Source organism: Abrus precatorius, unplaced genomic scaffold (assembly GCF_003935025.1).
Source record: "Abrus precatorius isolate BTA unplaced genomic scaffold, Abrus_2018 Scaffold2, whole genome shotgun sequence".
In the NCBI taxonomy this organism is placed as follows: Eukaryota; Viridiplantae; Streptophyta; class Magnoliopsida; order Fabales; family Fabaceae; genus Abrus; species Abrus precatorius.
The window spans coordinates 8,747,728-8,763,820 of record NW_020874362.1 but is presented as its reverse complement, the minus strand read 5'-3'; the positions used below and the strand labels follow the sequence as shown (position 1 = coordinate 8,763,820).

The 16,093-nt window shown below is 30.7% G+C and overlaps 1 non-coding gene across 1 annotated transcript; it reads left to right on the top strand.

Moving 5' to 3' along the window:
* The first annotated feature begins 223 nt into the window (after positions 1–223).
* Positions 224–330, top strand: LOC113860500. Its single transcript, XR_003503952.1, has one exon. It is a non-coding gene; the product is annotated as a small nucleolar RNA R71 (small nucleolar RNA).
* The last annotated feature ends 15,763 nt before the right edge of the window (positions 331–16,093 follow it).

Genomic DNA, 16,093 nt, shown 5'->3' with positions numbered 1-16,093 from the left:
TGCTAATGATGTTACTGCATCAAGACTATAAATCCCAACAAATTTTGCAGGTTTGGATCGAGTGGAGCTCTATTGATAGCTGTTCATTGCCATTTCTTCAAACAGTTCTTGTGCAGCCCTTGGTGTCTTGCTATTTAAAGTGCCCCCAGCTGCAACATCTATCATTTGTCTTGTGGCTAGGTTTAACCAATTGTAGAAGGTTTGCACTTGAAGCTAGTCAGGAATCCCATGATGTGGGCACTTTCTTAATAATTCCTTAAACCTCTCCAATGTATCATATAAAGTCTCTAACTCCAATTGGTAAAAGGAAGAGATATCATTCCTCATCTTAGCAGTCTTTGCAGGAGGGAAATACTTTGCTAAGAACTTTTCTGTCAAGGCCTCCCATGAAGTGATAGATCCACGTAGGAGAGAGTTCAACCACTATTTTGCTCTGCTCCTGAGAGAAAATGGAAATAGCCTCAAGCAAATTGCATCATCAGTAGCTCCATTAATCTTGAACGTATCACAGATCTCCAGAAAATTAGCAATGTGAGCGTTGGGGTCTTCATCTTGTAACCCATCAAATTGAATAAACTGCTGAACCATCTGAATAACATTGGGCTTTATTTCAAAATTTCCCTACACATCCGAATGGACAATGCTAGATTCTGTTCCAGTTAATGATGGACAACCATAATCGGACATGGTCCTTGGTTGTTATTCATTGTTTGTCATTCCTTCCATGTGGATTTTTGCGTTTCCCTCTTCATTGTTTGTCATTCCTTCATCTGAATAACATTCCCTCTTCATTGTTTGTCATTCCCAGTTAATGATGGACGAGCATAATCGGCTAGGGTTAGGGCTGGGCCAATTGTGCTTTTTGACATCTCTAAAATACCTATGGTCACTAGTCACTGACAACATTATTTGTAGTTTTCTACTTATAATAACAGGGACCCATAGAATTTGTTGTTTTTTAAATAGTTCTGTATTCTGGTTTTGTCATAATCACTTTATTTATTCTTCTTCGTTTGCAAATTTTCCTTATGCAACTTATTTTTAACTCCAGTCACTTTATTTTCCTTACTTTAGTTATTTCTTAATATACTACTATTATAAGCTGTTCAATTTAAAAAATAAGTAGAAAAGAATGATAACATTGAGGATCATGATGTTACTAGTACTTAATGCCAGTTATAATCTACCAGTGCATACCATGCCATTAATTTGATAACAACAAAAACATGGATCTGAAACAAATGACAATTTGGGCAAAGAGCTGTCTGTATCTATCCTACTATATTCAAAATTATGGTCTTAATTAGATAGGCACCAGTAGAGATTATTAAGAGTGCTAAAATAGATTTGTTATTGAATATTGTTCAGAACATTATCAATGTACTAGTTTAATTCTTGTAGTTCAGGATTCGGTTATGCATCCTTAAAGTAGTGTTAAGAATTGGATTATGAGATGGATTTTGTGAACAGTAGTGTTAAAAACTGATATTGGCTTAAAACTGGTTTTTGAAATTGGTTTCGGCTAAAGAAAAGTCTTCGTCAAAACTGGTTTCAAAATCTAGTCTTAAAATCATTTTTGAACCAAATCCAAGTTTAAAACTAGTTTAATAAATCATTTTTAAAGCTAGTTTTCAACCATATTATGTTTTAAAATTGGTCTTGAGAAAATCTGGTTTTGTTCATAAACCAGTTCATATCCTGTTTGAACTGTGACTGGTTTGGTTTGGTTTTCAAACAACAGTAACTATTTCTTTACTTACGTACAAAATCCTAATTTAGGGATTCAATTCACTCAACAATAAATGTGAAATGTTAGGATTATGATTTGTAATTTTTTTATTTTCTGTGGCTTTGATTATAGTATGGAGTTTCCTTTCATATGTTTTCACCTCCTTTACTTGCTGAAGCCATTTTTTATGCAGTGCAAAAGCAACTTTTAGTTTCCTTACGTTACTAAAGACTGAAGAATCAGAAGAACTTGTATCTCCTATTAACTTTGAAGCTCTGTTTAGGGTTTAGGGTTTAGGGTAGCAGCAAATACTTTTTTTTTGTTGTACTTTATCGACCCTAAACCTTGGCACTCATTAATTTGGTTAAAGCTCAATGTTCTATCTCAACAAAATCAATCACAAATTGCGCCTGCCTCCTTCTCGTCTTGCTCTTCCCATTCAAGAAGCTATACACATTGAGCTTGAGAAACTTTTCTTAGATAAGGTTTTCTGTTTTTGCCATTTTCAGTTTTCTTTGTTTCCCATATTGTATAATTTGACTTAATTTTCTTAGCTTCATTTTGGGTGTCTGTAATCATGTCAAGTCATAGCAAACTTGGGCCTTTGCATTTATGTTTATGATATTATATCCATTGAGGGTGGATTTGTCTTCTTAGGTGATGGGGCTCCAACTTATACAATATGAATTCATGGATGGTTTTGAACGTTTAGTCCTACATTGGATGGGTTTGATATATAATTTTTGCTCCTCTTAGCTAGATATTTAAACTTTATCGGGAGAAAAATTGCCCACCTAAAATTCAATCCTTAAATTTTGATTTATGGGCGCAAAATTGTTGATATGCTATTTTTTTGTAATGATTTATTTTCAGTATCTTGGAACCTGCAAAATTATTGTACTTTCTTAGGCCCTCTCGTTTACAATTTTATGATGTATGAGATGGGCTGTGTGATTGTTTGTGCTGTGAAATGACTATATTCTAATATTTCTGGCAGGTGGTGTTCAATTTGGTTATGTTTTGTCCATTTGTGGGGGAGATTATTATGGCAAGGCTTCTTTCATCTGATGCTGATGGCTTACGATGCACGTCTTCAACTATCAGCTATTTTGTTGATTGTTATTTTCACTTGTCATGCATAATTTACTTCCTTGTAGTTCTTTGTTTTATGGTTTGTTATTATGCATACTTCTGTATCATATATATGTTAAATCTTACACGTAGCATCATACTGCTAAGAATTTCTTTTGGTCAGAAAAAACAGTTAGAGGGGGAATTATGATTGATTTTTTAGTACAATATAGTTACTTGAAAGTTGTTTGTGGGCTGCTCTGATTGAGGCATTCCTAATACTTATTGACTAAAATATTTCTCATTATTTGGATTAGATATGTAGGTATAGCAATATAGAAAGTGTAATGTTAGACATTACACTCTTCCTTGATATCTTTGCTGTTTCCTTTTTCCTTAATGTGTTAGATTATGAGGATTCTAGTAAAGGAATAATTTTCATCTGTAAAATGAGGAAACCTAGCAAGTAATAACGCACTTATAACTTTATTTTAAACATTTTTTTTACTATTTCGTTCAATTCAACTAGGATTCCCAAATGATGTTAGTCTTATTTTTTATTGAGTAATTTTATATCTTAGTAAATTTTTCATGACATTTGATACGATAATAATATGTTAAAAAAATGTTAGATAATGTGTTCCGTAAAAAAGAAAATGATAGGAATATACTGTTTAAAATATTTCTTATAATTAGTTTATTTTTAAAAAGTTAAAAGACCTTATAAATTGATTACTTTGAAAATTTTGCTTTAATTTTTTAAAAATAAACTCATTATAAAAATGGTATTAAAGGACATTTAAAACAGTAAATTGTTACATTCTTTTATAAGTTATTTGACTTAATATAATTCAGCACCCTAAAATAATAAGTCAAACTTTGGTATATATTGTACGTATATAGTACATTAAAATATAGCAAATGCCTGTTTCAATTTCTAACATAAGTTTGGGCAATATTGGTTTGATCTGGATATAAGATACAAAAAGTGTGAAACTAAACACTTTGATAGAAGCGGCCTAAGAAAGTCATTTTTAAAAAAATAAGCATCTTTATATTAATGTCACTTAGAAGTAACAATATGTTTAATATAGTTAATTATAATTACTTTTACACTTTAACATTTTGATTATCGAATCATGAGTTACTCGATAAAATTGATCATTTTAAAGAAATAACTTTTAAATGAAAAAATTTTGTAAATTTTAATGCTCATGTACTAAGCTCCATTTAATGTAATAGGTTGTTACATATTTAGTTCTTTAAAAAAAACACTCAAAAGGTCAAAGTTCATTCAGCATAAAACAAATTTGGCTTTGAAAGAGCCAAATGCTACTAAGGTCTAATTTTAGTAAACTTCTAGAAAAGTTTTTAAGGAAAAAAATTAGTATAAAAATAAATATTTTTTTCATAAATTATAAATAACTGATTTTTTTAATTTTAGAGAAGTTAAATAAAAAGAAACAAAAGTTTTTTTTAACTTATGAAAGAAGTTTTATTTATTTCTTATATTGATTTTTCCATCCTATAAGAACTTCTCTTATATTGCTAAAGTGAAGTAGATTCCTAAAATTTGCACATAAGGGCAAAAGTTTATTATTGATGACCAAAATTTAATACTCTTGAAAATCAGACAAGGAGCAAGCGCATTTAATCAAGCTACAAAAATCAATACATAAAAAAAAAAAAAAAAGAGTAGTTCTCAAGTTTCAAAATACTCAAAATTTCATTTAAATTTCAAATACCAAAAAAATAGTATGATCCCAAAGGCATTAAAAAAGATTCTAAATAAAGTTACTAATTACAATTATGAAGAAAACTATCACATGCAAGAAATAAATGCAAAAGATACCAAGAAACAACAATTCAAAAAGAAAAATATACTGTAATAAAAATAGAAACAAAAAAAATGATCCCACATTCAGTTAAGAAAATAAGTTATTATATCAAATCAAAGTTATGCAAAAAATAGAGTAACGTGAGTATCTTTGAGGTTGAATAATTCTCTATTCTTGTTTCTTTTTTCTCACTTACTTATCTTAGAAACAAATAGGCATATATGACTAGATAAGTGACTCTTAAACTATAAGAACTAAGGAGTTATAGTCACAAAGAGAAAGTTATAACAATAATTGGTTATAATTAATAATTGAAAGGAAAAAAAAATACTAACACAAGAGGTGGGAAAGGGGTGGAATATGTGAATAAATAAAAAAATAAACAATATAATTTTTTTAAAGACAAATAATTGAGGAGAGTTAAGAGAAGAAAAGAGACAACAACTTCATATTTGTTCACTTTCAAATATGTGTTATTAATAATTATTAAAATAATTATAACAATTTTTATATAATTTTTTAAATAATTTTTAAAATATTATTTGAGCATTAACTATACATATTTTTATATTATAAAATTTTTACATTTTTATTTTCTTAATTTAATTTTATAAAATTATTAGAATATTAAATATTTTAATTATTTTTTTATAATAATTATATTTTGTTTGTGTAAAAATATCTTATATTCAATAAATAAAATTACAGTAAACACATAAAATTGATAAAAAAAAATAACACTTACAAAATTTGTAGAATCAGTTAAAAAATTATTATATCTAAAAAAGTAAATAAATATTATCATTATAAAAATTATAGATAAAAAATATTTATATTATAAAATTTATGGATGCAAAAAAATAAAATATGAGCATAATAAAAATTAATAAAATTTATATTTAAATTAAAATAACTTATATTTCTAAACTTTTATCTTAATAAAAAAATGTGTGATAAAAATTAATATAAAAATTTAAACTCAATGCATTATATATATATATATATATATATATATATATATATATATATAATAATAACTATTAAATTAAAAAATAATTATAAAATATTTAATTTTATTTGTTTCAATAATTTTTTATTTTAAATTAAAAAATATACGTAAAATTAACTATACTATAACATTAATATAATATAAAAAATATTAGTAATACAATACGATAAAATATATATTTATATATTATATATAAATTGATAAATTAATTAATAGTATAATTTTTTATTTATATTTTTTTATTTATGTAAATATTTATTAATTATTAAATTTCAAATGTATATTAACAACTATATTTTTTAAAAAAAAATTATCTACATCTATGTTAAATTTATTAAGAAATAATTATTTAAAATTTAATATATTTATATTTAGGCGTGTGACTATATGCTGTGAACTTGATTTTTAAATTTTTTTTTATATGTACTTTACTAAAAAATTTATACAAATAAAATTAAAACATGGAGTAAGTTACAAAAAGTATATATTATTATATATAATTTATTTAAAATTATATTAATTATATTATTTATGTCCTATTATATATATATATATATATATATATATTGTGTAACGCCCCTAATTTTGTAATATTAATTTTGTAGTTTGTGTGTACTTGATTGAATTTCGGGGACAAAATTCCTTAAAGGAGAGGAGAGTTGTAACGCTCCTAATTTTGTAATATTAATTTTGATAATTATATATATATATATATATATATATATATCTCTAAATGTATATTCATGTGTGTATGTATGTATGTATATATATATATATATATATATATATATATATATATATATATGTATGATTGTTTGGATTGGGCTGGTTGGGCTGAGTGCAGGGCGAGATACTGAGCTGTTCTCGCTGCAACGAGAGGATTCTCGCTATAGCAAGAAGGCCCTAGGAGGAAGGATCAGAACTGTCGCCTTCTCGTTGTAGCGAGAGAGCAACAGTCTGGGGTGCATTTCTGGGTGCAGTCTCACTGCAGAAACAAGAGTGCAGTTTTCTCTGGTTTTTTCGCTGTAGCGAGGGGACGTGTCGCTGTAGCGAGAGTGTCACGACCAGAAATGATTTAAAAAGGGGTTTAGGGATTTGAGATTCATTTCTCAAATTCTCTCCCAAATCTCTTAATCCTCTCGACCTAGAACCCTTGTCCACCGATTAATTGCCTCCAAAGCCGTTCGGGAGCGAGATTGGAGCTCGGATTTGTGTGGGGAACGCTTGGAGGTGAGTTTTAAACGGTTAGGGTTTTCGTTTTCCTTCCCTTTCTCTTTTCTTGGTGATTTTCGGGGTTCTCATGGAATTCTTCCGTGTGTTTAGGCTGAAAACCGTGTGAGGAGCATTTCCATGGTTGAGTTTGGGCGTGGGTCTTCAATCCAAGGTAAGAGGGGACTCTACCCAACTCTTTTATGTGTAATTTGATGTTATTCTGTGCAATGTTGTGATGTGGTTGAGTTAGAAGATAGGAAATTGTTGAGATATGTGATGTAAATTATGTATTGAATGTTGTGAATAGGCTTGGGCACTTGTGCCGTATAATTGAATGAATATTGTGAAATGTGGGCCCGAGGGCCGTGTAATATGAATGGAAATAGGCTAGGGGTTGTGTGTCTTGAATAAGTTGTGGACTATGTGCTGTGTGTGTTGTGAAAGTGAAATATAGGCCTAGTGCTGTAACTGCTAAATGTGGGCTATGTGCCATATACTGAAATGTGTGTGACTGGGGCGTATAACGCAGTTGTAGTGTGTTGTGGATGGTTTAATGATACACTAGGACTGTAGGAGATGAGGATGGTAGAAATACCTTGGGGAAGAGGGAGTGGTGGTGACATCGACTATGGAACGGGTGCACCATAGGCCACACACTCTCTTCCTAACTAGACCTCTGACCATTACCTTTTGCTGAGCGACCCGTGACTGCCCACATGGTATCCGTGAGGCAGGAGTAACCAACGACCATTCATGGTGTAAATCTGTGATCACAGTGTCAATGTGAGTGTGGCTGGCGTGCGTATGCATGGGTTCATGATTTGTGCTTGTGGATGTGATAATGTTGCATGTGCCTGTATTTGTTTAATGTATTAAAATGTGCTGAAAGTGAGACTCTATGCTTAATTGTATATTTTGGTAGTGTAGAGTACTCACCCTTACATTCATTTTTCAGGTAATCAAGACGATGAAAGGATGGATGGACTACTATAGGATTTAGATTTGGTTTTGAAATTTGTTGTAATTGAACTAATCCTGTAGCAGTAGTGTGATATTAATTTGTAACCCTTCACTTATTTCAAAATCTTTTATAAAAATCTGAATATCCGATTTGTGAAATTATTATTTAATTGAATTTAAATTTAAGGTGTTACATATTGTATATTAAATTTTTTATTTTATTTTTCTATCATTTTTTTTATAAAATTTTAGTTTCAAACAAAATATAATTTATATTTAAATAATTATTTATTATAAATAAAAAAATTAAATATAATATATTAATATAATAATTAAATATTAATAATAATAAAATTAAAAATATAAAAAATATATTAATATAATATTATTATTTTATTTTTAAATTTTATTTCATTTAGTTTTGATTGTGTCTTATTATTTTTTAAAGACTTAAACATTCTTCATTTTTTTTAAAATGTAAAAAATATGATAATTTATTATTAAATAAATTTATTATTTAAAAAGTGTAATCGTGAATAAATATTTTTAATTTTTAATAGAATATAATTTTTATTTATTATAATTATAAATAAAAAATTATAGAATATATTAATTTAATAATAACAGAATTAAGAATATAAAAAATATATTATTAAATAACTTTAACTATTTTGAGAGTTTTATTTTTAAATTATATATATATATATATATATATATATGCCGATCTATCAAGCTTAACAGGCTTTGTAAACAGCTTAAATCAGTCTAAACTTTGTTTATTTATTAAAAAAAGTCAAGTCAAGCCAGGTCGTAAGTCCTAACTCATAACCTCATTAAAATTTCTCAATTTAGGCGGCTAGGCCTGTTTCCATCCCTACCCATAACCTCATTAAAATTTCTTAATTTAGTTCTCAAAGATTTCCTAATTCTAAAGTTTATCAATTTTATCTTTAAAAAATTCCTATACTCAACTTCTTTAGCATTGTCCTTGTCATTCTTCTCCTCCTTCTACACTATTTTAGAATGTATTTTAAATTTATCTACCACTACCAAACATTATGACTCATAAAAAACTCATTGCATTAGAATTGCTAAAACAAAATCACTAAATCCTATTGCCACCATTAACCATCATTCACCCCTTCTACTAACATAACCCAATTGTCACGACCTTTTTTTATAAAGGATCAATGACATTGCACATCACAACTTTTAATATAAATTGTATTAATAAGATAGTGTTGATATTATACAAATAATATAATTTTATAAAAAAAAAGTTTAACTTTAACATCCAAATCAGTAGATTAATAAAGGCTAATATATTCCACATATTATAGAGATAACATAAGAGTATGTATGTAATTATAACAGTGGCTCCAAATGAAGTTCATAGTACACCAACTTTGTATAATAGTTACATTAAAACTTTAGCTTCACTCAAAAACCTACACTGCTAAAACTAAATACATATCCCAAAATCTTTGGCTCAAACTATTCTTGCCAGACTCTCCAGCAAGTAAATTAGACACTTCACCTGTCACTCTTGTAATACATTAAATTTAATTTCAATAAATAAGGAATTTCACAAATTTTTGAAATAATAAAATTTTTATTTTCAATTTAAGTTTCATTAACCATTTCAAATAAAGAAAGGAGTTACAAATTACATCAAACAGTTGCTACAAGACTTATTCAAATACAACAGTTTTTAAAATAATATCCTAAGTCCTATAGCAGTTCCCTCCACCCCTTCACTGAGTTCGGTGCTGATTGTCTTGATTACCTAAAAAATGAATGTAAGGGTGAGTACTCTACACTACCCAAAACACACAGTCAACATAGAGTCTCACCTCCAGCACATTTCTAATACATTAAACAAATACAATTATAGGCAGCATTTCACATCCATAAGTACAATACATAAACTCGTGCATATGCAAACTAGCCACACTCACTGTGGCATTGTGATCACAGATTTCTATTATGAATGGTCGCCGGTTACCCTCACCTCACGGATACCACATGGGCAGTCACGGGTCGCTCAACAAAGGTAATGGTCAGAGGGCTAGTCAGGTAGAAAGTGTGTGGCCTGTGGTGCACCCGTTCCGGAGTCGGTGTCACCACCACTCTCTCCTCCCCAAGGTATTTCTATTGTCCTCATCTTCCACACCCCCAGTGTACTGCTGAACCATTCACAGCACATTACAATGGCGCTAACACGCCTCATTCACATACATTTCATTCACACACGCAATATTCATGCTTGCACACGGTACACAACCTATATTCAATTCACATTACACGGCACATAGCCCACATTTGTTCACAATATCATTAATTCATCAATCAATAGCATTCCATCACACATAATTTCCCCCACGGGGCCTAACTAATCCAGCACACATCACATTGCACACTAATTTCCATCAAACACACAATTTCTACTCTTTCTCTCAATCACATTGCATTAATCAACAAACTCACAAGAATTACAACACATTGAGATAGGGCTCCCTTTACATTGGATTGAAAACTCACATTCAAATTTGACCACGAACATGCTCTCTACACAGATTGCGGCCTAAAACACATGAAAGAACCCCATAAGAACCCAAGGAAACCACAAAACAGAGAATGGGTTTGAAAAACGGAAACCCTAATCATTAAAACTCACCTCCAAGTGTTCCCCACACGGATTCGACCTTCAATTTAGCTTCTGAACAACTTTGGAGGTAATTTAATCGGTGGAAAAAGGTCTGGAAATGTGAGGATCGAAGGGATTTCGAAAGGAGAGCGGGAAATAACCCTCCTGAACCCTAACCCCCTTTGAATCCTTTTCTGGTTGCGACACTCTCGCTACAGCGAGATATTCTCGCTGCAGCGACACGCCCTCATGCTGCAGCAAAAATCTCAGACAAAACTGCACTCTGGTTTCTGCAAAATCTCACTACAGTGAGACTGCACCCAGAAATGCATCCTAAACTGTCGTTACAGCGAGACGTCTCTCGCTACAGCAAGAAGGCGACAGTTTTGGTCCTTCCTCCTAGGGCCCTCTCGCTGCAGCGAGGATAGCCCAGAATTACACCCTGCACTTAGGCACTTAGCCCATTTTCAGCCCAACCAGTCATGCATACACACACACACACACACACACACACACACACACACACACAACATACATCTAAAAATAGCACATATATACATTTAGATTTATAACAATAATTAATATTACAAAATTTGGGGCGTTACAACTCTTGCTCACATACCATAATATGATCATGGCAGTATACACATAACAACACAAACAAACGCAAGAGTGAGCTTATATAAATAAAAATCATAATTACAGAATATAAGTACATCAAATTCATAAGTATAATTCATATAATTCACAGCAATCAGCATAACAACTTCAATCAATTTATGCAGCATGTTCAGCCTATTCCTGGCCCATCTAATGCAAATGCAGCGATTCAGTTTCCATCTGGTTTCACAGCCTAATTAATCCAGAGGAACTGTCTCGGTCTAGGAGCGACCCATCCCGGTATCTAGATCTAGATAAACACAGCTCAACGATTTATGCAACTATGAAATGATGAAAATGAATGTTGTGCAGCATAGTTAAATTAATATGGTACAGCAGAATCAAATCTAATTTCAGTTTCAGCGATAAGTAATGTATTCATTTTTATCCAGCATTGACAGCACACCCATACATATATTATCACAGCAAAACTAAGCATTTTGCAGTATTATTTAAACGTTCCAACACTTATCACATAATGAAATTAAGTCACTTAAAACATTATTTAAGTATCTTTGCGTATTTAACATTCTCGGCATGGATAACACAGCATTACAACACATCGTGTTCTATCACAACTTTCTAAATCATTATCATACAACAGAGAAATATACTTAACCATACATATTTTGGGTTTTATCCTAAAACTTGTTCGTGAAATAGTTGGTCCCCAGCTAATATGAAATTATCTATCTCAGGAACCAAAACAACTTAGATAAGTAACTGAGAAATCTACTCAGTTATACTACTCTGGATTTTAATCTAGAATCCGACCATTCAGCAACTTATTCTCGGCTATAACAGGATTCTTCATAATTAACTTCATAATTATTAAACGAATAACTCAGCTTAGATAAGCTTCCCTTACCTGGAGCGAGTTCCAAGATCTTGTTTCTCGTGAATTCCCAAAGAGATAGATCAAGGGTTTAATTATGAGATACAGCTTGAACGGTTCAAATCTACTCAAAACAACATGTATAAGTCTCTTGAGAAAGAGAAAGGAAGAAACAAGAGTAAAGACGGAGAACTAAGCTCCAGAAACTCACCTAGATCTTGCTGAGATAGAAGATCTCACTTCAATCAGGAAGAAATTCGGCTTCGAGAAGATTTTCTCTAAGAAGAAAAAGTGAGAGAACAGAGAGAAACGGAAGAGAGAAGTTATCTGGTGAGAAAATGAACGTTTCTAGCACTGAGGCCCTTTAAATACCCCTACAGATAGATGATTTTTTGTGGACCTTGTTTGTTTATCCTTGGTTCATCTAGATGTAATTTTAAGAATAGATTGTCTCTCCTTCAACCAAATTTTTCTTTATTTTTCCAAGAGAACTATATCTTCTAAAATTCCTAGTGAACTCAAATTTTTTAATGCTAATCAAATTGAGGCTCCTATAAAGGAAGGAGCCCAATTATACATGTTGATCGTTTCCTTAGAGATAGAGAGAGGTCTTGAACTTTGATATATTAGTAGTGAGAGATTTTTCATACTTATAATTTTCTATAAATCTTATACCTAGTATAGGGCCTATATCCATGGCACTTAATAGGATAGTCCTTACAAAATTAGTTGAATTGAAAGGACAAATAGAAGAGTTGTTAGAAAAATAATTTATTACACCAAGTTTATCACCATAGGAATATCTAATACTGTTAGTAAAGAAGAAGAATTGTAGCATGAGAATTATGTATAGATGATAGACAACTAAATAAAGTAACAATTAAAAATAAATATCCACTACCTAAAATAGATTACCTATTACATTAACTAGGGGAGTAAAAATATTTTCAAAAATAGCTATAAAGTCAAGATACCATCAAATAAGAATAATTTTCAAACTCTAAAGAGAAAATTAACTTTTGCTCCTATATTAACATTATCGACTTGAAAAAAAAACTGAGGTATAATGTAATGCTTGTAACATCTTTAAATTTTTATTTTAGTATATTAATAGTTTAATTGAAAATAATAAAAAGAAACAATTTTTTCTTTTTGTTATGTACATGTAATACATAAATAGGAGAAAATTAAAACTTTTTTTCGATAAATAACCCAGTTCTTAAATTAATTGGGACAATGAAATAAGAAAAGTAAATTATAACTGAATAGTTACATTATACTATCATTAGTTACAAACAGATTATAACACCCTAAAATTTTAAAATATGAAAATTGCATTCTTTATTATTAATTAGGATGAAATATCATTTTCGTATACGATAAATCTTCATTATAACAAGTTAATAGAAGTCACTTTATAAATGGGTTTGTTGTAAACAAAATTTCCCTATACGTGCAATATTAATGGAAGCTACAATACATTTAAAAACTGTAATAAACTATAATCAAATTTCCAATTTGAGAAGCTGAACATGCATTTCATATTTTAAGTATAATAATTTACAAACTATTTGTCATAATATATGGGACTTAAAATAATATTTACATAACCAAAAATAATCATAACATATATGAAGATTTAAGTCCCAGAGCAAACCCTAAAAATACATCCCAACCCTAAGAACTAGTACTAGTCGATTCCATGTCAGCTCTCTATCTCAGCCAAATCCTCAGAATTCATATCATCATATGATCCAAGGTAACGATTGCCTGAATCAATTGTGACCTCTGTGCCAGTCACTCGCTCAAAGGTCCATTTGGTTGATCTTCCAAGATGGTCGTGGTCGTGCTATATAAATAGATAAGCGAGGGCTGCCAAAGTTCTAACACTACCACTATAAATATAGATACATAGGGTCTGGTGTATTCTATTCCTAGAAAAATCAAAAGGGATACTATAAAAGAAATCTATCTCTAACATTACAAAATTCCTAGATATCTTCAACAAGAACAACAAACTTAACATAACATAACCTTTAACATTCATTAAATACATAATTAAATCTATTATATACTAGTATAAGATTTCCTGAGGCTCCGTCATCCTGTTTTCCTGAAAATATTAGTAAGGATGAGCGTATATTCTATCATTTACAAATCATTACATTACAAAATCATAATTTTTATTATAAAGAAAATATATTCACTTTTCACACTTATTCATATTGTAAACACATTCACATATGCACAACACAATAATTTATCATACATTATTCATTATCTCATTTCAATACACACTCCCAGTGCACTATGATCACAGATATTGATGCTTCCAGCATTTCTTGAGGTCTTACATAACTAGATAAATAGTCGCCGGTTAGCCCATGTACACGAATACAATGCATACAATAGTTAGGCCCCTTAGCAAAGGTATAGTCAGAAGTCTAGTCAAGAAACGAGTATGAGGCCATGTGACGTATTCACTCTCAGAAAGAGTGTGTACACATACGCGAATGTCGCTCATCACTCTACATTTCTCCCAAATTTTCATCGTCTCTGAATTATATACCCAAGTGCATCTCTGTAACTATTCACATTAGATTCAATCCATATTCGACACTTAAAATTATTCTCAGAGTTTTTTTTTTTTCATTCATAAGATCGTGCTTAATAAAACACTTCCAAACTAAATCCATTCCAATCCATTCCATTCATACCCTTATTATTGTAGTTACAACTATTAAATCCGTCAGATTAGTATCGTACTTTATCATATCATTTCATCCAAACATGTTCCATAAAATCACATCATAATCACTCTGCAAGTTAAATAATATTTCACATTAAGTGCTTATCATATAATGCAAATAAGCATGTAACAACCATTCAATCCAATTAACTAATCAGTCTAAATAAATCAAACAAGCATCTTTTCATCCATTATTCACACAACAGATATTTCAACTACATATTTTTATGAAATGTTCATGTAACAGTGCTCTAAGAAGCACAAAATAACTATTTCAATATAATGATAAAATAGAGCCCTCTTTACTTTAAAGACAAGTTTATAGAGAGATATTAAAGAAGATTAGAGTTCAAAGATGGAAGTTCTCCTGAGTACCAAAAGATATCCATAAGGAACGAAAAATACAAGAAACGATCGCAGAAAATAAAATTTAATCAGGAAAAACTTACTTGGAATTGTTTAGATTCAACGTCCAAGCTTGGATTTGAAAAGTAATTGGAGTTTTTAAGGCTTTTCTCTAGAAAAAGGAAGAGAAAGTTCAGAGAAAATAGTAGAGGAACGTGAGTTTCGAATGAAATGAAATTTCCATTTTGAAAATCTCTTAAATACCCCTCAGCCTCGCGCGCTTTCGGTTGAGTGAGGAACAGCTCGCTTGAGCGACGAACATCTCGCTTGAGCAAGGGATATCTCGCCTGAGCCTGAGCAAAATAAAGTCCAAAGAGTAAGATATTTTTCTTGTGAGTCCTTGCCTGAGCGAAATCCCAGCTCGCTTTAGCGAGATCACTCTCGCCTAGCGAGGTGACAGTTGAGCTGAATTTATCCAATCTCGCTCAAGCGAGAATCATCTCGCTTGAGCGAGATTGCCCTGAGACATCATATTTTTGGGCACTCAGTCTCGCTTGAGCGAGATTTGCCTTGCCTGAGCGAGACCCCTACACTAGAATCATTCCATACTCACTTTTAAATTAATTCTAATACTACTTAATATTAAACAAAACATAATTTACTAAGTATTGAAAAAAAAGGGTGTTACGTAGACAGTATAATGATTTACAAATATTTGATCAAAAGCTATAGGACTTAGGATAATTAATTATATAAACAAAATAAACTAAGTCCTAAAGCAATCACAACTCATATCCAACATAATAAGGACCCCAGCTCTAATGGTCACCATGTCATCCTTGTAACACTTTTTTTTTTCAATTAGTAAATAAATTGATGAATTGTGTGGTATTATATAGTGCTAGAGTGTATTGGAATGATTTAAGGGTGTTTTGGTGGAAGTCTGGTGTAAGGGATCTTGCTCAAGCTAGATAGATCACGCTCAAGCGAGACTGAGCTCCCAGAACTACATGTTTTCAGGGCAATCTCACTCAGGCG